We start from the raw sequence: 21,077 nt of genomic DNA on the forward strand, positions 1-21,077 counted from the left end.
GGCAGTTGTCTGAAGAAGCATAACTGTGTCACTGGCCGACCTAGCAGCCCCCAGAAGTTCGAGAGCACAAGCGGGATCCCCCAAGGTGAGCCTTTTGTGTGCAGTGAGCAAATCTCGAGTGATGGACCCTTATTTTCTGAAGAATATAGTGCCAGGCGAGAGAATTACCTTGCCATGCTCAGCACGTTCATGGAGGAGACGGCGCCATTTGCCACTCTCCAGCGAGAGTATTTTCATACCTCACCATTAGAATCAGATGGTTCGGGTTTATGTGAACGACACGTTTGGTAAATGTTGGATTGGTAGAGGCGGTCCCCCTCCGTGGTCAGCACTTCACACGACCTGACGCCGTGCGATTTTTGGCTGTGGAGTATTATGCAAACCTAGCAACTTGCACTAGCTGAAGCACTGCGTCGCTGAGATCATCGCCTCTATCCCTACCCAAATTGCCCAGTGGGCCTCAGAATCAACAACGGACAGACTTTATAAATGCACTGAGTGAAATGGGTGCCAAATTCAAACCCAGTGACCAAATCACTGCCTTGTAATTTCACATCATTAAACATACTTAATGTTGACATCTTCTTGCCTCACCCTGTATAACAGATCACTTCTGAATTATTGAATTCTATGCCTTTTTCAGGAATGTAATAGTTTTCTTATTTATCTGTTATTAATGATTAAAAGCAATTTTTTAAACTTTTTGTATCGTAGAAATACTGACAATGTGAGGAATATAGATTTATATAAAGTCTGTGATACCGTCTGGACGGTAACAGAGACTCTTTAGACGTGCAAAGAATAGCGATACGGTAGCGAGCAGCATAGATATGTGTCTTTTTGGCCACGAGTGAACGAGGGCGCAAGTGTGAGTGTGTGTATAGCTCCGGCATAGCGGCTATGCGTGCAGCAGTGCGTAGCGGCTGCGGTTTCCATGGCCCACAGTCCAACAATGATCTATGAGGATGCTTAGAGAGGGTTATAAAAGAAGAGCTCGCGTAAGAAATATCTGCAGCTGGAAGAAGATGCATAATTACTGTTGAGCTAGTATGCCGCGGCAGCACTTCCGCACAGAGTCCACATAAGACGATATCCAGTTCTGTAAAAGACTTGCCAGAGTCTCCAGAGTCTTTTAGGATAAATAAGCGCTTGTGTGAACGTGAATAAAAATTTTATAGTGATCATTAAACTAAGTCATTTTCAACACAAACACGGTCCTTATCCCACTAGCCTTAGTTTCGAAAATCACATAATGAATGAAAAAAATATTGTAAAAGAAGACAATTTTGCCACACACTGCAGTTTAATTTCACTTGAATTAAAAGTTTATTTCTTGTTAATTTATCAAAGACATTGATTGCCATTAATTTTCATGGATATTGATATTTGTAATATACTGAAAACTACTGAATCTGCAAGTCATAATGAATTTTACCTATCTTTCAACTATAATAATTACTTCGTGTATTTTTGAGAAATTTATGAAACGATGTCATTCTGAGAGTTGCTATTGTATTTAGTTGTTTAGACTCATTTCCATTTAATTATTACGTTCTTGACAGCGTATTATAAATATTTTCAAAGATTAGTTAATCAAAATCTGTAAAAGTAAAGATTGCATTTAGTTCACGTTACATAGTTACTAGCGTGTTGCGTAATGGAATAAGTTTGTTAGTTTTGCTTTTTTCTGTAACTTCTTTAAATTAATCTTAAGTTTTGAATATTTACTTGGATATGACTTATGTTGTGACCACTTGCGTATACAAATCAGTTTCCGTGTGAATAATGAGCATCGTCACCCATCGGTTTATTAATATTTGTAACGTAAGCTTAAATCAGAAGATGAAGACGTTGGTCATTTTATCTACGAGGGCTCAGTGGTTCAGAAATGGGGTGGACCTGCGATGGACATATGACGTTGAGTTCTTCTGGGTAGGCGTGCTGTATCGAAGTTGACAATGATTTGCAAATACCGAGCCCGGTAATGCTGAATTTTCCGTTATGACGCTGAAACGTGGACTGTAACTGAAGAGGACCGCAAAAGCATTTATACTTTTGAGATATGGACATATAAGACGTTGCCGAGAATATCATGGATGGACAAAAAGACCAACAAATCGATCCTTCAAGAACTCAGTGTGGGGAAGAGACTGTACAGTGTACAGTATTTGTTTCCAGCGAATCTTATAGTTCTTTCGTCACATAGTTCGACGACAGTGAGATAACTTGGAAAAGATTATCATTCACCGCAAAGTCGAAGGGAAAATATTGCAGGGAAGAACACCGAGATGATGGATGGATTAGATAAAGGGCCACATGGGCCACCTAGTCTGAGATGCAGAAGACCGGAAAAAATGGAGACAGGAACAGTACTGCACGACGTCACCGATTTTCAACTGTGAAAGACGGACTCAAATCCAATTGGTTCCGGGAAGAAATTGTCCTCTGTAGGACCTGTGACAGTCTTATTTCTCTACATAATTAAAGTTTCATTAAACTGCACTTCCTTTCATAAAAAACAAATTCGAAAATTACTCAAAATTAATTTTCGTAATTACGTATGGTTGCACTCATCCGTTATTAGAGCCGTGTCTCCACTTGTCTTATTAACTAATAACTTTACACTTTTACACATCATTTCAGTTCATTTTCTTTCGGAATCGATGCCTTTCCAATAACCGGAGTACATAGAATCACGGTCGATAACAGTGCATACGGGAGGCTGTGGGATGGGTGCAACAACGTGTAGTCTACTTACTGGATATCAACTAAACATCCTGGTGACTGAAATTTCAATTTTAAATATATGCTGATTAAACGCGGAAAGAATCATCTCCCTTTATCTTACCAAGCGTTTATACTATTGTACAGGGTCCACTGTTTTCATAATATGCGAAATTTATTGAATTTAATTTCGCGTTCGTATGATCTTCCTGTCGTTATAGTAGTTGTTTACTGTAGTGTAGGCTGTCTCTTTAGTGAGTTTGTCGTATCTTCAAGTGTCCTGCCAACAAAGCGCAGTCTTTGTGTTTCACCTTCCCCACAATATTATTTATGTGGTCTTTCCAATTTAAGTTGCTCGTAATTGTAATTCCTAGGTATTTAGTCGAACTGACAGCCCTTAGATTTGTGCGATTTATCGTATACCCAAAATTTATCGGATTTCCTTTAGTACCCATGTGCATGACCTCGCACTTTTCTTTGTTTAGTGCCAATTGCCACTTTTCGCACCATACAGAAATTCTCTCTAGATCGTTTTGTAATTGGAATTGATCGTCTGATGATTTTACTAGACGGTAAATTACAGCGTCATCTGCAAATAATATAAGGGGTCTGCTCAGATTATCACCTAGATCATTTATGTAAATCAGGAACAGTAGAGGGCCTATGACACTGCCTTGTGGAACGCCGGATATCACTTCTGTTCTGCTCGATGATTTACCGTCTATCACTACGAACTGTGACCTCTCTGAGAGGAAATCACGAATCCAGCCACGCAACTGAGACGATACTCCATATGCACGCAATTTGATTAACAGTGGCTTGTGGGGAAAGTTATGGCTCTGAGCACTATGGGACTTAACATCTGAGGTCAACAGTCCCCTAGAACTTAGAACTACTTAAACTTAACTAACCTAAGGACATCACACACATCCATGCACGAGGCAGGATTCGAACCTTGCGACCGTAGCAGGTGCGCGGTTCCGGACTGAAGCGCCTAGAACTGCTTGGCCACCTGTATGAAAAGCCTTCTGGAAATCTAGGAATATGGAATCGATCTGAGATCCCTTGTCGACAGCACTCATTACTTCATGGGAATAAAGAGCTAGCTGCGTTGCACAAGGACGATATTTTCTGAATCCGTATTGGTTATGTATCAATAAGTTATTTTCTTCAAGGTGATTCATAATGTTCGAGTACAGTATATGCTCCAAATTCCTACTGCAAACTGAGGTCAGTGATATGGGTTTGTAATTCAATTGGTTACTTCTATTTCCCTTCTTGAATATTGGTGTGACCGGTGCTACTTTCCAGTCTTAAGGAACAGACCATTCGTCAAGTGAGCGGTTGTACAAGACTGCTAAGAAAGGTTCTATTGTGCCTGCATACTCTGAAAGGAACCTGATTGGTATACCATCTGGAACGGAAGACTTGCCTTTCTTAAGTGATTTGAGTTGTTTCGCACCACCTAGGATATCTTCTTTTATGTCACTCACGCTAACAGCTGTTCTGGTTTCGAATTCTGGAATATTTACTTCGTGTTCTTTCGTGAAGGAATTACGGAAAACTGTATTTAGTAACTCTGCCTTAGTGGCACCATCATCGGTAACATTTCCATCGCTATCGCATGTGACGGTATTGACTGTTTTCTGCCGCTGGTGTACTTTACATACGACATAATGTCTTTGGGATTTCTACCATATTTTGAGGGAATACTTTCAGCATACCCTGTTAATGCTATCTGGTATCGATCCTAAACACTTGGGCAGTATTCTAAATGGGATTTGTGAGCAATCTCCTTTGTACACGGACTGCATTTTGCCAGTATACTGCTAATGAACCACAGTCTGTCGTCTGCCTTACAATGCCGAATGCGAGCTGTGAACAACTTCGTTACCTCGTCGGAATTTCGTGGGGACTGCAGTATTGTGAGGTCGGATGTCTAGACGAGGGTACTACCGCAGCCAGAGGGCTTACACACTTGTCCGTAGCGCAGTTAGCCAGGTATCGGATCTGGCAATGCACTTTGCACGGCGCAATTAGAGCGCCGGGGATTTCGCGCTCGGCTAATACGGCGCCGCCGCCGCTTCCGCGAACATACGGCGGATCGCATGGAATCTCATGGCGTGACGTGCCGTCCCCTGGCGTATTGAGCGGGCGCCACACGGGGCTGTGTCTGGCGGACGCTGCCACTGCCGCTGCCTCTACCGTCGGCGGACCCAGCACGCACGGTAATCGGATTGCCCGCGCAGCTGTTACGCTGGCCGCTCCCTACACTTCGCTCACCGCCGCGGGCCGCTTTGTTTCCCTACCGACTGTGTTTTTACAAGTTTGTCGCCGAAAAAAACCGCACCGCCTCGTATACTTTTATTTCGTCTATTTCACTGCTCTTGCTCTGCACAAAAAGAATTGTTAACGTGTGCGACAGCACTTTTTCGTCGATGGTGTCGTAAAAGAGCTCACGACCGCGAACAAAAACGTTGGAAGGTGATATTTTTTTCCTTTTAATATTTACAGTCTTGTTAACATTCAGCCTTTTTACGAATTCAGCGACATACCGAAAAAAGAAAGATCGCGGCACAAGTAAACGAGAAGAATGTAAATCATTACTGAGTCTCGCTCCTTATATGTACGTTATAAATGACCACAACTTCAAAATTAGCGATTTTTCCATTGATTTCTGTTACTTACGAGGTTATCTCTTAGTATGCTATAGCTATAATGTTTTACTTAGTAGCGAAGGAACTGCACTGTTTTGGGCCAATGCACTAAAGCGCACTATGATTGTCACCCGTGCCTTATTGATATTTAGCTTGGTGGTGTATCAATAGGAACACACACACACACACACACACACACACACACACACACAAAACCACCGAGCGAGGTGCCGCAGTGGCCAGCACACTGGATTCGCATTCCAACCATCAAGCTGTAAGTTTTCCGTGCTGTCCCTAAATCGCTCCATGCAAATGACAGGATGGTTACTTTGAAAGGGTCCGGCCGATTTCCTACCCCATCCTTGAAACATTCCCAGCTTGTAATCCGACTCTAATGATATCGACACCAATGGGACGCCAAACTACAATTTTCCTTCCCTCCTTCCTTCCAAAAATCCCCTGTGAAATATAACTTGCGCTGTATCCGTTCTGCACACTGTGTGCGAGTCACTGTGCAACCGCTGGTCTGCGACTAAAGTGATCTTACTCACAAAACGCAAAATGAAAGCAATTTTTTTTTTTAAAAAAAAAGGTCAAGGCGCATAAAAATCCTAAAATGGTAGTTTCAAAATCGAGATGCTTGTAATTGGAATTACCACAAAGACCACTAACGCTTCTGTAAGAACTATCAGTTCACAGGTTTCAAAACATTAAAATACAGACTTCTCCAAAAACGCTACATAACCACTTGGGCTGCAGTCGAGCTCAATCAGTACGACAGATAACAGTAACTAGTAAATAATGTACGCCTTCCGGCCCCACCGCCTCCCCATGGACATTTCTATGATGGGGTTGATTTCCGTGTCTCGATGATATACAGAGACGTAGCGTGCATGCAACCACATCGGAGGAGTATGTGTGGAGAGATCAGATTGGCATACGCCTCCTGAAGAGCGGAAACAGCCTTTTCGGTACTTACAGGAGCAATAGTTTGGGTGATTGGCTGATACGGTTTTTTAACATCAACCGCCCAACATGACACTTCTATGTTGGTACAGTGGCACACGGATGAAAGGAAGGGAAAACTAAAGACGTTAAATTCCGCGACGACAAGCAGATCTACCGCTTGGTAAATGATGTTGGCATCCTCCTGGGTAAAATATTCCGGAAATGAAATAGTCCCTTTTTTTTAGATCTCTAGTTGAAGACTACTCAGAGGTATACAGTCGATAGCAAAAATAAATCTGCCATTCTTCTGGTTGCCTTAAACGTGTTTGTATAATAGACAAATTGAACAGAGAAATGTAATTAGTAAAGTGTGTGGGTAGAAAGAACAGGATTTATTGTCAGGTGAGCAAATATTTATCAACACTAAATCAATATGAGGTCAAGAGAGGTCTAATAATGAACACAAAAATAGGAATCTAGATGAACTACTGTAAACAGTATTGTGAACGGATTATCATAAACAAGAGAGGCGCAAGGCCACGACCTACCACAGTAGTGCATGTACGCGTAAGTGGCCACTAATTCTTCAAATGAAGAAACTGAAAACAATGTATGTGATATGTAATAAACTATTCACTGTCTCAAGGGAGATGTAATGATTACGAGAATGTGTAATCCTTTAGTCGAGCAAAGAAAGACAAGTGGAGAAACAGTGGGAGAACAGGGACTGGGGCAAAGGAAAGAAAAAGAGGAACCGCCAGGTAGAATTCTGCACAGAGAAAAAATTTAATAATTGCGTACAATTGCTTTAAAAATTACGAAAAACTTGTATACATGGAAGAGATATCACTAAGTTTCAGACAAATAATGTAATAGTTACACGGATACCGACAAGAGACAAAGAATGCATGTTTTAAAGTGCAAAAAATTTGCAGGAACAGACGTAGACTCTGATAATAGTTTATTAATTATGGAGTGTGAAAGTAAACTGAAGAAACTGCAGAAAGGATTAAATAAGTTGATGGGATGTTGATAAATCGAAACAATTTGGGATTGTTGAGAGCTGTAAAGGGAGCATAAAGGAATGATTACCCGAAACATGGAAACGGAGTAAGATACGTCAGGAGACAAATGAGTAGCCCTGAGAGATCAAATAGCAGCAGAGGGAAATGAAGCATAATCAAAAGGCCAAGCCGAAATTATTGGATGAAAGATGGGCTATTAAATTTGAATAATAAAAGGAGAACATATAGAAAGAAAAAAATGAAGCGGTTTAAAGGGAGTACAGACGTCTAAACAATGAGTCTGGCGGAAAAAAATGCAAAGAATTGCAAAACTGTAGAAACTTTCATAGGAAAAGTAACTGCCTCGTCTGTAGACTATTGTGGTAATGAAATGCACGACTACAACTGCCCGTGTGTAGGTACTGTTATAATCTCATGTACACCCCTGTGGACGATTCATTCATGGTCTTGTGTAGTACCGTGTTTTTTTGATTGCTTCACAAAAAGTTATCTCTGTGATGTCTTTCTTGTTAAGAGTTATTCGCTAAATAAATGGTTTCCGCGTCTTCAAATGTCCCTGGGGAAAGAAGTCTAGCGGATATCGGATCAGCGAGCTCGTTCGAATATTTTCCATTCTCCGTACCGTCGATGAGTGACCTTCCTGGACAAGCCTTCAGTCTTCAATGTGTTCAATGGAATATCGAGGACGGATGTCACAATGTGTGTCATTACTTTGTGTGTCAAAGCATCAGAACAATGTCCAGCAGCAATATTATTCAACCAAGCTTCTTATGTAGGTTAAGTAAGCTAGTGAGACGTATTAACTGGCAGGTCGAAGTGAAGACTCGGTGGCACTGGCGTGTTTGCAACAGAGAAAGTAGTAACATCGTACACACCACTATTCTTACATGTGGAACGCTTTACACACTACAAATCTGTACGTCAATGCTCTGCGTAGGGCAACAGTTAGACATTCGCCTGTAATTTATTTTGCAGACTTCTCGCATACTGTCACACTGACAACATTTATTTACTGTGTAATGGGAATGGATCAACGCAAGTCACTGACTGATTTAATATTCCGATGTTTCATTTTACCGTAAAAGTCTAATGCAGAGTGCCTGTTTCGTTCTACATCGTGTCGTTCGCACATGATTACCCGTTTATTCTGGCGCCTTTTAAGATCAAAACCTGTTGACGTGGTCTTCAGCCTGAAGACTGGTTTGATGCTGTTGTTTCTGCTATTCTGTGCTGTACAAGCCCCTTCGTTTGCGAATAGTACTGCAACCTACATCCTTCTGAATCTGCTTACTGTGCTCATCTCTTTATCTCCCTCTACAATTTTTACACACTTCATTTCCCTCCAGTACTAAACTGATGATCTCTTGATGTCTCAGAACTTATCCTATAAACCCATTCCTTCTTTTAGCGAAATTGTGCCATATATTTCTTTTCACCCCAATTCTAATGTTGAACTCTTCATTACTTACGTGATCTACCGGTCTAATCTTTAACATTCTTCTGTAGCACCACATCTCAATTGCCTCGGTTCTCCACTTGTCTAAACAGTTTACCGTTCATGTTTCTGTTCCATCCATGGCTACACTCCAGTCAAATACTTCAGAATCGGATCAAATCCCATAATTTTACGATAAGGGCTGTAAAGTTTTCACAAAGTTATGGTTCAAAAATTGTAGAAATAACGCATTTTTCCATATCAGAAGTGGATATTTATTACGAGGGTCACTCCAAAAGAAATGCACACTATTTTTTTTAAAAATCCATCTTTTATTCTACATGTTTGAAAGTTTTACAATGTGTAGATACATCCTTTAGGAACAATATTTTCATTTCTCCACATAATTTCCATCCCTCTCAACTGCCTTACGCCATCTTGGAACCAGCGCCTGTATACTCACACGGTAAAATTCTGGACCAACCCGTTGGAGCCACTGTTTGGCAGCGTGCACAAGGGAGTCATCATCTTCAAACCTTGTTCCACGAAGAGAGTCTTTCAGTTTCGCAAAGAGATGATAGTCACATGGAGTCAGGACAGTAAGGCGGGTGTTTCAGTGTTGTCCATCCGAGTTTTGTTACCACTTCCATGGTTTTTTGACTGACATGTGGCCGTGCATTGTCCTGCACCAGCAAAACATCCTGCTTTTGCCGATGTGGTCGAACACGACTCAGTCGAGCTTGAAGTTTCTTCAGTGTCGTCACATATGCATCAGAATTTATGGTCGTTTCAATTGGCATGATGTCCACAAGCAAGAGTCCTTCGGAATCGAAAAACACCGTAGCCATAACTTTTACAGCAGAAGGTGTGGTTTTGAATTTTTTTCTGGGGTAAATTTGCATGATGCTACTCCATTGATTGCCTCTTCGTCTCTGGTGAAAAATGATGGAGCCATGTTTCATGACCTGTCACAATTCTTCCAAGAAATTCATCTCCACCATTCTCGTACTGTACCAAAAGTTCGCTGCATACCATTTTCTTGTTTCTTTGTGAGCCGCTGTCAACATCCTGGGAACCCACCTGGCACAAACCTTTTTTAACGCCAACACTTTCAGTATTCTGGAAACACTTCCTTCCCCTATACCAACGTAGCGTGACAATTCGTTCACTGTGATGCGTCTGTCAGCGGTCACCAATTCGTTAACTCTCTGCACAGTGTCTGGAGTGTGCGCAGTACGAGGCCTGCTGCAGCAAGGACAATCCTCAATATTGCCGTGCGTGCTTTCATCACGTAACCTGCTTGCCCACCGACTAACTGTACTGCGATCGACAGCAGCATCTTCATACACCTTTTTCAACCTCTTGTGAATGTTTCCCACTGTCTCGTTTTCACAGCACAGGAATTCTGACAGCACGTTGTTGCTGACGAACGTCAAGTGTAGCAGCCACCTTGAAGACATGCTGTGACGGCGCCACTCACGGGAACAGGATGAACCAAGTTTGAAAACAAGCAGGAAGGATGTATCTACACACTGTAAAACTTTCACACATGCAGGATGAAAACTTTATTTTTACAAAAATAGTGTGCATTTCTTTTGGAGTGACCATCGTATATGCACTTCGCTTCTACTACTTCATTGTAGATACCTGAATCTCATTCTGCCCAGCATCGTTCCTGTTCTGCCGGAGTTAGCACACCACCCAGTTAGCAATTTTAAAACTTTTCTTCCAGGTTCCACCGTATTCTTCATCAATACTGTCACTTTATCCCTCGCATTGTCAATAAATTCATTGACGTTAACAGCAAGCCATGGCGTCTGGCCGAAAAGATATTTTCCACGGTCATTTTCCTTGCTCGCGCTGCGGGGTAACAAATCAAACTACTTAGAACTGAGATCTGGATGTACCTAGTCACGTGACCAACTAATTTCCGGCTATCGCCTGTCCTAAGTAGGCACTGTCGACTAATATCTGTGCACTGGTAAGAGCGCATTGCTAACGCCAACCACGGGCACCGTCTCATGCCCTTTGTCCTCGGTAAGTGCTGGGGGCGTCGCAGCTAGCAGCCCCGCTTGTGGACTGGGCGCAGCGGCCGGTACGTGTTCGGAATACGGCGGCTAGTCGATCACCGCGAATACCCGGCAGGTGTGACGCGGCGGCCCGCGCACTCAGTCCGCGGCGTCATTAAGTCGCTAACTCGCAGAGGCGGCGGCGGCGGCGGCGGCGGCGGCGGCGGCGGGGGCGGTGGAGGGCGCCCTCAGACGTGGTCCGAATATTCGAGCTATCGATTGGTGACGGCGTCGCGCGACGCGGCGGGTGGCGGGGTGCGGGCGCTACAGCGCGTACTTCATAAGCTGGTAACCGCCGATCGTAAAGTGGGTCGGGAACCGCTGCTGCGGCGCCGTAGCGGCCGATCTCGCGCCAGAATGTCCCTGGTATTGACTGCCGCGCCACCACTACACCGTTCTCGCATTAGTCCAATAAATACGATCAGTCCGCAGATCGTGCTCGCGAGGTATTACAGCCGAAAGGAAGAGAGGGACACACACACACACACACACACACACACTTCTAGCACGAAAATAGGGTACACCTCTGGAACTCTGCGCCGTACCAAGAGTAGCTCTTCAAACTTCGTCTATTGGCAAATGCTATCATTCTGAGATGTGATATACTTCGAATTACCGTCTGTCACAGAGTGCTAATCATCAGTTAGTAGTGACCCATTTCCATGGCTTTGTGTGGGATGCACTTCGATAAACTCCTCTTCATTTCCTCAACTTGGCGTTTCTCGTTTCTGTGATGTGAATAACAATGATTCGTGTGTGTGTGTAGCGTACCATCTGAGTGCCGGCACGCCATCTGTTCCTCTAGAATGGCACCGATCTCAGCGTCGGCATAGACGCGCAATCGCCATCAACAGCGTCACGTGTCCTCGTACCAAAACGCAATGAAAACAAGTTAGTGACTTACTACGTTCACGTCGGCGCTGAAAATTGTGCTTTGCGCCGGCTGTAGGGGGGCGCTAGTACTCAGACGTCCTAATCTAAAATTTTAATGCGCAGAGATGACAAAAATCATGGGATAGTGATATGCACATATAGAGATGGAGCTGGTATCGTGTACAGAAGGTATAAAATGGAAGTGCACTGGCGGAGCTGGCATTTGATCCTTTATCATTTAGCTACAATATAGCAGGTCAGCAACTCGATGCAGTTAATTCCATAAATTATCTGGGAGTAGGCATTAGGAGGGATTTAAAATGGAATAACCATATAAAATTAATCGTCAGTAAAGCAGATGCCAGATTCATTAGAAGAATCCTACGGAAATGCAGTCCGAAAACAAAGGAAGTAGGTTACAGTACACTTGTTCGCCCTCTGCTTGAATACTGCTCACCGGTGTGGGATCTGTACCAGATAGGGTTGATAGAAGACATAAAGAAGATCCAACAAGAGCAGCGCGCTTCGTTACAGGAGATGATAGATAAACTCCAGTGGAAGACTATGCAAGAGAGACGCTCAGTAGGGGCTTTTGTTGAAGTTTTGAGAACATACCTTCACCGAGGAGTCAAGCAGTATATTGCTCCCTCCTAAGTATATCTCGCCAAGAGACCATGAGGATAAAATCGGAGAGATTAGAGCCCACACAGAGGCATACCGACAATCTTTTATTCTCCGAACAATACGGGACTGGAATAGAAGGGAGAGCCGATAGAGGTACTTAAGGTACCCTCCGCCACACACCGTCAGGTGTCTTGCGGAGTATGGATGTAGATGTAAATGTAGATTTGTATTGTACTTAAGTGATTCATGTGAACAGGTGTGAGACTTTATTATGACAGCATGACGGAAATTAACAACTTTCAATGCGGAATGGTACTTGGACATTCCATTGCGGATATCGTTATGGAATTGTAATCCGATATCCACAGTGTCAAGAATGTGCCTAGAATACCAAATTCCAGTCAGTACCTCATACCACGGACAACGCGGTGGCCGACGGCCTTCACGTATCGACCGAAAGCAGCGGCGATTGTGTAGAGTTGTCATTGTTAACAGACACTCAACATTGCGTAAAACGACCGCAGAAATCTGTGTGGGACGTACGATGAGAGTATCCGTTAGTACACTGCGGCGAAATCTAGCGTTAATGGGCTATGTCAACGGACGAGTGCCTTTGGTAACCATATCGATTGAATCCACGATGACTGCAAAACCGTGGCCTGGTCAGATGAGTCGCTATTTGAGTTCGGAAGAGCTGAGAGTTGGAAAGAGCTGATGGTAAGTTTCAATGTGCCGCATATCCCAACCCCAGGTTGTCAACAAGGCACTGTGCAAGCTGGTGGTACAAATTGAACTTCATGCGGGATATTAAATTTAATTTGCAAGCACAGAATGAAAGTCATTTAGGGTATGAGGTTTGCTCTTTTGTAGCAGATTGGATAACAAGCGAGTTGGCTGCAGGTGCTCGCTGGCCCTTCTTTTCCAGCATCAATTTCAGAAACACTTTTAAATAAATAAAGAAAACGAACGACCACAGCCATATCATCAGAGAAATTTATTTTAAACGACTGGTTTTGGCGAAACACTTACGCCATTAAAGCAAAAGAAAACATTCATTTCTTGGCACGTCTATCATAGGACTCATATAATATTAGTTTTCGTGGCTTAAATACGTCAGGAATGTATATGTACAACGTGATGTCAGCACTGGAGTCCACGACAACTAGTATTATATGGGTTATACGATACATAGGCCAATGAATGAAAGTACTCTTTTGGATTACAGTGGACCTGAAGATAGTGTGTTGCTCCGAAACTAGTCATTTGAAATAAATTTCTTTGTTGATACGGCTGTGGTGGCTCGTTTTCCTTATTTATATCATCATCCGCTGTCCCATGTCCGCCAGAACGATAGACTTCCACAAGTTGAACGCTTTCAGTTGTCACCTAACTACACCGTTGCGCAATCCGATGCCGAGCAAAGGCCGATGAGGTGCAGAGGCACGGATCCGAGTAGCTTGTCGTGGAAAGTGAAAATCACACATAGTCGAACGGCAGATACCAGATACAGGGTCCTGTTACTGATTATTCAAACAACACAAAGGGTTGCCCTTTCGAATAACAAATGCGTTATTTCCTCCAGAGCTGGGTAAAATATTGCCATTAAGCTGCCGGTATACACCTTATTAAAATATTTTAAAGGTACCCTTGGGCTTCTCATCTGTGTGGTTCCTCTCGCTGTAAGCTACAGCCGACGTCACCTACCACCGCCGGTGCCGCAGCGGAGGCTGCACGAGCGTATAACCGCGCAACAGGACGGCTACACCGTGTTGGCTGCATCCGCCTCCCTGGGGCGAGCTTTGCTAATGAACAGAGCGCGCTCACACTTGAGCTGTCACTGCCGCAGCGAGCACTCTGTCCCGCGCGCCCGCCGCCAGTCCCTGCGCACCTTCCCTCACCCTCAATTAAGACTTCCCGCGACGGAGCGCTCGCCTCCCCCTAACCTTTGTCAGTCCCAAGACGCTCCCTCCCTGCACTCACATGCAGCCACATCCCTCATGTGCAGCAGGCAGTGTACCTGACTTCGTAGACCAGGTCTTAACGTGTTACCTTCGTTAATGCGGGAAGCTAGACGTCCGGGTAGCCGGACCAGCCTTGAACCTTCACAGGTCGCTAGAATCTACTTCATAAACTAGTCTTGTTTGATGTGGTACACTAGTCACTTCGACTTGGCCGGTACGCAAGATATGAGCGCCAACGATTCTGTTTGCATCACATACAGAACATGCTAACACGGTTTACAAGACTTCTACGATCCTGAACTTGCTTTCTTTTTTTATTCCAGTAACATTGGCAAACTGTCCATATAGCTGTTCTTCACAACTTATACTGATGTTAAATACGTGTTCCATCGATTTCCTGTGTGTATAGTCTCATTATAACATAGCAAAGCTTGAAAGGTCTCTGTTGGATTACTTTCATGTTAATTTCTTAAATCTGTTGACATTTACGGCATACATTCCACTTCTAAATTTACTGTGGTGTTTCTGACTCTATCTGAGAGGAGACTGAGCAGTGGAACGTGTTACTTTTACACATAAACAAGAACGATCTGTCACACTACTACACTTTAAAACACAGTTTATATATAATTCTTGTCACACAATCTCATATGGAACCTACATCCGCTTTTATTTATATAGTCTATATGATAAATGGTTCAAATGGCTCTGAGCACTATGGGACTCAACATCTGTGGTCATAAGTCCCCTAGAACTTAGAACTACTTAAACCTAACTAACCTAAGGACATCACACACATCCATGCCCGAGGCAGGATTCGAACCTGCGACCGTAGCAGTCGCGCGGTTCTATATGATAAGATACTGTCATCCCCCTTCCATTCTTTGTGAAGGATGAATGAGCAAATGTATTTCTAGTTGCTTGCTTGATGGTAGCAGACAAGCCTGTCTCCTAGAGAACAGTATGACCAACGTCGGAACAGTTAGCTACGCTTTCTAAAAGCAAAGAGGTTTCTATTCTTGGTGTGGTCCTGCCCGTCCCTTGCCATGTTGGTATAAGAAGCTGCCTCTCTGGTCACTTCCGATTGTATCTGTGAGGCATCCTCGGTAGGGGCCCACGCCAGTCTGTCCGCGACAAGTATCTGAAGTGGTAAGATCTCCAGCTAAGCGCGTCTCTACTAAGTCCGTAGGACAATGGATTTCTTAAGTTCAGCCTAACTGAAAATTTAATCACCTTTGTTTCAGGTTTAGATCTAAAATATCTAATGTTATCTTAAACTGCAACACAGTTTAATTCGACTGTGAAGTTAAGAATATCTTCCAGTAGTTGCTTTGTCACTACTTTGTGAGCAAAGTGGAACCACGTGTTGACGATCCGTAACGCTAACTAAGACCATCAGTCTTAAATGCGAATGTGTGTGAGATTATAACGTCTCGTCTTGACAATATTTTTCAATACAGCAACTTTTCTTTATGATCAACCCACGTGGGGTGTACTTTGTGAGACCAATACCACGTGCTTATATAATTGTTTGACCCATCAGGTTAATAGTATGACGATAGTAACCAGTTTAAGGTGTTTCTTTTGTAAATTGCGTTTCGATGTAATTTATTTTAATTATTAAAATTATTGTGGAGTTACACTCTTTGTGTAAACCAAGTTGACCACATGAAGCATGTGCTGTAAGCATCAAAATAGCCCTCAGCTATTCTTTTCGAGAAGATTTCACAGATAATTAGTATGAATTGAGTATACCAGTGTGTGGTAATTTCATGACGGACAGCATTGCGCTACGACTGTAACTTCTTTGGGTGAAAATTGAATCGGTTCGTTGTGGTTAATTTCCTCTTGCATATGTTTCAACGTTCTTCGTTTGGTATTTTATGAATGCAGTGTTGTATGCAGTCTCCCAATCTTGGCTCCATATTTGATGTGTTCCGTAAGATTACAAACTCACATTTTCACAATCCTAAATAAGGCACCAGTTTAGTTATGAATCAAGTTTAATGTGCTAAAATTTTAACGGAACAATGATCAATGTTAAAATAAATGTCCAAATATAAACTGATTTATTTCTTTATATATATATATATATATATATATATATATATATATATATATATATATATATATATATACCACCGGTTGTCGTAAGATGACTATTAAAAGATTATAATTAATATTAGTCTGGTTGGCAATTTGGTAAACTAGACTCGGTACCTGGTGAAACGGTTGCTCAGTAAGCAACGATAACCTCCCCTGATAGCTCACAGCTTTTAACCCGCTTTTATTATCTTGAATATCAGCACCGCTTTCAGAACAACTTCATTCATCAACTTTACAACCTGCCCCAAAAATTGACTGCCGCAACACTTGCATTCGTTTCGTACAGGAAGATATTGTAAGAAAACCAGAACGAAACTATAGAGGGATGCCCCTACCGACGGGTTTTGTGCAACCTTCAGTGCCTTCAAAAACCAAGCGCGAGGTTTTCATACTCTGTCGCTTGCTACACGCGAAATATTAGTCCTACAGAAAAAATTAACATTACCTTTATGCAGGTAATTTAATGTACTGGGATACATTTTCACTGGAGACCACAGCTTTAGAGTTATTCAAGAAAAACGCGTTTGAAGATCACTTTTGTACGTTTTTATGAACAATTCTCAAACTACAGTCTCTGGCGAAAACTTGTCTTTGTTCAAAATTTATCTATACTAAATTTCTTACAAAAATGTCGTGTTCACTTTTTCTGTAGGACTAATAGTTCGCTAGTAGCACGTGAGACAATACGAAAATCTTGTGTGTGATAGTTGCTGGCGTTGCGGGTTGCATAAAATTCGTAGGTAGGGCAGCTGAATCACCCTGCATAGTCTACCAATAAACAGATTTTACGTGAAATGAACATCAAAGTAAATTCTGTGATACAGTTGTACGGACAAACTGACATTGTTACTGGAATGGTCCCATTACACAAAGGAAGTAATTTGAATTATATGTGGCGTTCACAAGAGTACATCTATTTAAGCAATTGGAAACATTAATCATAAACTCATAGTACATTTATTTACATATCAAATCCGTTATTAATTATCCGTTGCCCTTTTGAGCGTAATTAGGGATACCTACAAACACAATAACAGTGACTTGAGACTGAAAGAACTGAAATACCTGTCTATAAATATCCTTGGTTATCTAACTATGAAAATTTAATATCTTACAGATAACAGACAAATGCAGATCTAAGTTGTTGCTGCTTAACAACTCCTTTGACACCCTACTGAGTCTTCAATAGAAATAAGTAGTCATTTTCAAATCTCTGAAAACTAGCCTGTACCGATATTCAAATTTTTTATGTTGTCCGTTCTTTGTTGAGTTCAACTTCGATTCTCTATCGTAAAGTTTATCCTAGGATACGATCTAAGCCAAACAGAACAAATTAAATAATCCTGATTTATTTTTATGACGCCCAGAAACAAGGGTTCTTCGTCACTATATTAAAAGCGCTATATGTGGATAAATATCATTTATATGGAAATAGATATTTACAGACCTCGAACTGCGTGGGCATTAGTTGAGAGTGTTCGGCATCTTACGATTTAGTTCATTTCTGATCACACGAGTTTCAACGATAAGATTGCATTGTAGCCTTTCCAGGAAGGCTTGCCATTGCTATAGAATTCACTCAGCAGTCTGATTCACGCATGAAGTATTGTCCTCCAGAAAAGAGATCGTATTTTTTGAAAACAGTAGGCCTATTTTACTTCAGGCAATTGTTGCAGAAGACATTTTTAGTAGTGTTGTTTAGGGTGTTCCATCATAATAGCCTTTTCTAAAATATGCACATTTGCATTAGTTGGAGATTTTCTTATTCGTAGAGCATAGAGCGGTTATGAAATCACGATATGCAATTTTCATTTTATAAAATTCCATCGGTCCACATCCTCTGTTGCGCCTGTCCCAACACCAACCTGGGACGCTTGCTAACCCACGTTCTGGTAGAATTCTGAAACATTTTATTTAGCGAAGGCCGAAGCCAACTCACACAGTTTATCTTGATCATCCAAATACCTTTTTGCCCAGAAGCAAAATAAATACTTTACCAAGCAAGTATTTTTATTCTGTCAAAGTCCTTCAGCCGAAGGTTTATGTGAATACAACGTACGGCTACGAAGTGAAGCGAGAAATGCCACTCATTGGGTGTGATGAAGGTAAATCGGCTATTCTTTACTCTACAGGACCATATCCTTCTCTACTTGAACAGACCTTGCGCGTGGTATTTGTTCTTCATCGTGTGAGCTGAGTTTCAATTGTGACGAAGTCGGTCGTGCCGGAGGGGCAGATGTTAGCGGCAGACAGCACGCCTCAGTAGCTATTGGTGGCCATTACGAGTGCATTACCGGCTCGGCGGCGAGTGGCCGGCGTTTAGCGCTAATCTGTGATAAACGGTGCGGCCGCGTCAGTGCTGCGCGCCGCAGCGTGCGCTTGCGGCCAGTGGGCGCCGCTCTGCCGAACGCTTCATTACGGGCCGAGCACTTCTGGCGCCGCCAGATATGCAGGGCCGACACTCCAAGATTGGTATCTGCTCGACTGATTTAGGGCTACTACAAACACCCGCGTCCAACTGAACCTAACCGACACCAGGTGTTTCAGTACACCATTCTTTATGTCTGCGATGTACGAAAACAGAGAACAGAAAAGAGAGCTTCGAAGCCATGTATTGACTGTCGGCCGGCCGAGGTGGCCGAGCGGTTCTAGGCGCTACAATATGGATCCGCGCGACCGCTCAGATCGCAGGTTCGAATCCTGCCTCGAGCATCGACGTGTGTGATGTCCTTAGGTTAGTTAGACTTAAGTAGTTCTAAGTTCTAGGGGACTGATGACCTGAAAAGTTAAGTCCCATAGTGCTCAGAGCCATTTTCTTTTATTGCCTGTCATCCATCCCGTTCCATATAATTTGGAGTTGCACCTTAAGCTGTCTGCTCTTTATACGCTCTAAAGGTGTATGATAAGATTTCAACTAATATTCGAGTAGAGTTGTAAGACTGCCATAGACTACCGTAAGCAAGCGTAGATTACTATAGTTTTCCTAGTAGGATTAAGCAATGAAGATCGAACCCAAGTTACCTGTCCGTTGGGTGTGTTGCATACCTATCGGGCATTAGCTTATATCGATCGCTTCCTTTACGTATGCGACCTGTGTCTTACTATATTCCCCTAAAAACCGGAAGTGGTGAACCGCCTAGACACTGTGAGGTTATGTAAAGGACCAGGTAATCTACGGTACATTTCTGTTCTATGGAGTCATACTCTTATCTGTTGCTTAAGAGTAAACAGCAATTATACCCAAACTGAAATTGTCTATGTTCAGTTCAGGTTTTATTGGAAAATTATTGATTTGCAACATGGAACAGACGGAGTAGTGAAAATAAAGAAAACAATACAATTTTATCATACAGCGCTAAAAAATGCAATTTCCTCTACACCAAATATCGCTTCAGTACTTCGTCGAAGCCGGCCGGAGTGGCTGAGCGGTTCTAGGCGCTACAGTCTGGAACCGCGTGACCACTACGGTCGCAGGTTCGAATCCTGCCTCGGGCATGGATGTGTGTGATGTCCTTAGGTTGGTTAGGTTTAAGTAGTTCTAAGTTCTAGGGGACTGATGACCTCAGAAGTTAAGTCCCATACTGCTCAGAGCAATTTGAACTTCGTTGAACTTCTATAAAACATGTTTCTGTTATTCATAAACAGCTCTCGCATCATTAGTAATAAAAGAAAACTCTTGCCTTTGAATAAGATGAAGAATGTTCTACTCAGTAAAAATAACAAAAATATTATATATTTCTTTACTTCGCGGATGAAAACTGTGCTTACATCAGAAGTAACTGCATTGGTTGCATAAAAGCGCAGATGTTGGGCGATAAATTATTTTTATTACCTAGGTAATGCAATTTATATTCTGCCAGAATATAAAATACACAATGGGCTAAGACTGAATGATGTACGATTCTAATTATATGCAAAACAATTCACCAAACAACAAAGAGAAATCTTCGGCGCGCATTTTCTCTTTTACACATTCATTATGTTTCTTTCCTTGCCAATTCTACCAATACTACCCGCAATCCTAATATTTACTACGTCAATTAAGTGGTGTGCCAAAACTACCGAACCGTAGTTTTAATAGAGCGCAAGTCTATATTCGAGATATCTGAACAAGAAATCCCACAAATGACAGCACACATAGAAGCGAATATTTAGCTGTGTAGTCTCTTTTCTTATCTGCATCGACTAATAAACTGAAGAAAGTAAGTTTCTTTTTAGGGATGTACGGCACTGGACAGATCTGGAAGAGACAGGCACAACGGCTCATGTATGTTGCTTGAAAATAAGTAGTGAAACTTCTGCAATAAAAAATGTTAAACGTGTAGGCCAGTTACGCTAGTAGGATACAGAGCGAGGTGGAGAACTGTTGCTTCTTCAAAGGAGACTTACGTGACTTAGGGAAGCCACAGAGAACCTAAATCTGAACAACAACACGGAAATTTGACTCCTATGCCTCCTAAATGTGACATCTTTCTATATCTTCAACCGTATCCCGAAAACACTTCAAGTTAACGGCTTAGGTAATTCACCATGTATATTTTAATTTTGAAATATTATGAAATGAACGCGCCATTTTTCTTGTTTTATACAAATTAAATAACCTCTCTGCAAATTCCAGATCTTACCCATCAACATTTTTTCTTAATCAGCTAATT

Source organism: Schistocerca nitens, chromosome 2, assembly GCF_023898315.1.
Source record: "Schistocerca nitens isolate TAMUIC-IGC-003100 chromosome 2, iqSchNite1.1, whole genome shotgun sequence".
Lineage (NCBI taxonomy): Eukaryota > Metazoa > Arthropoda > Insecta > Orthoptera > Acrididae > Schistocerca > Schistocerca nitens.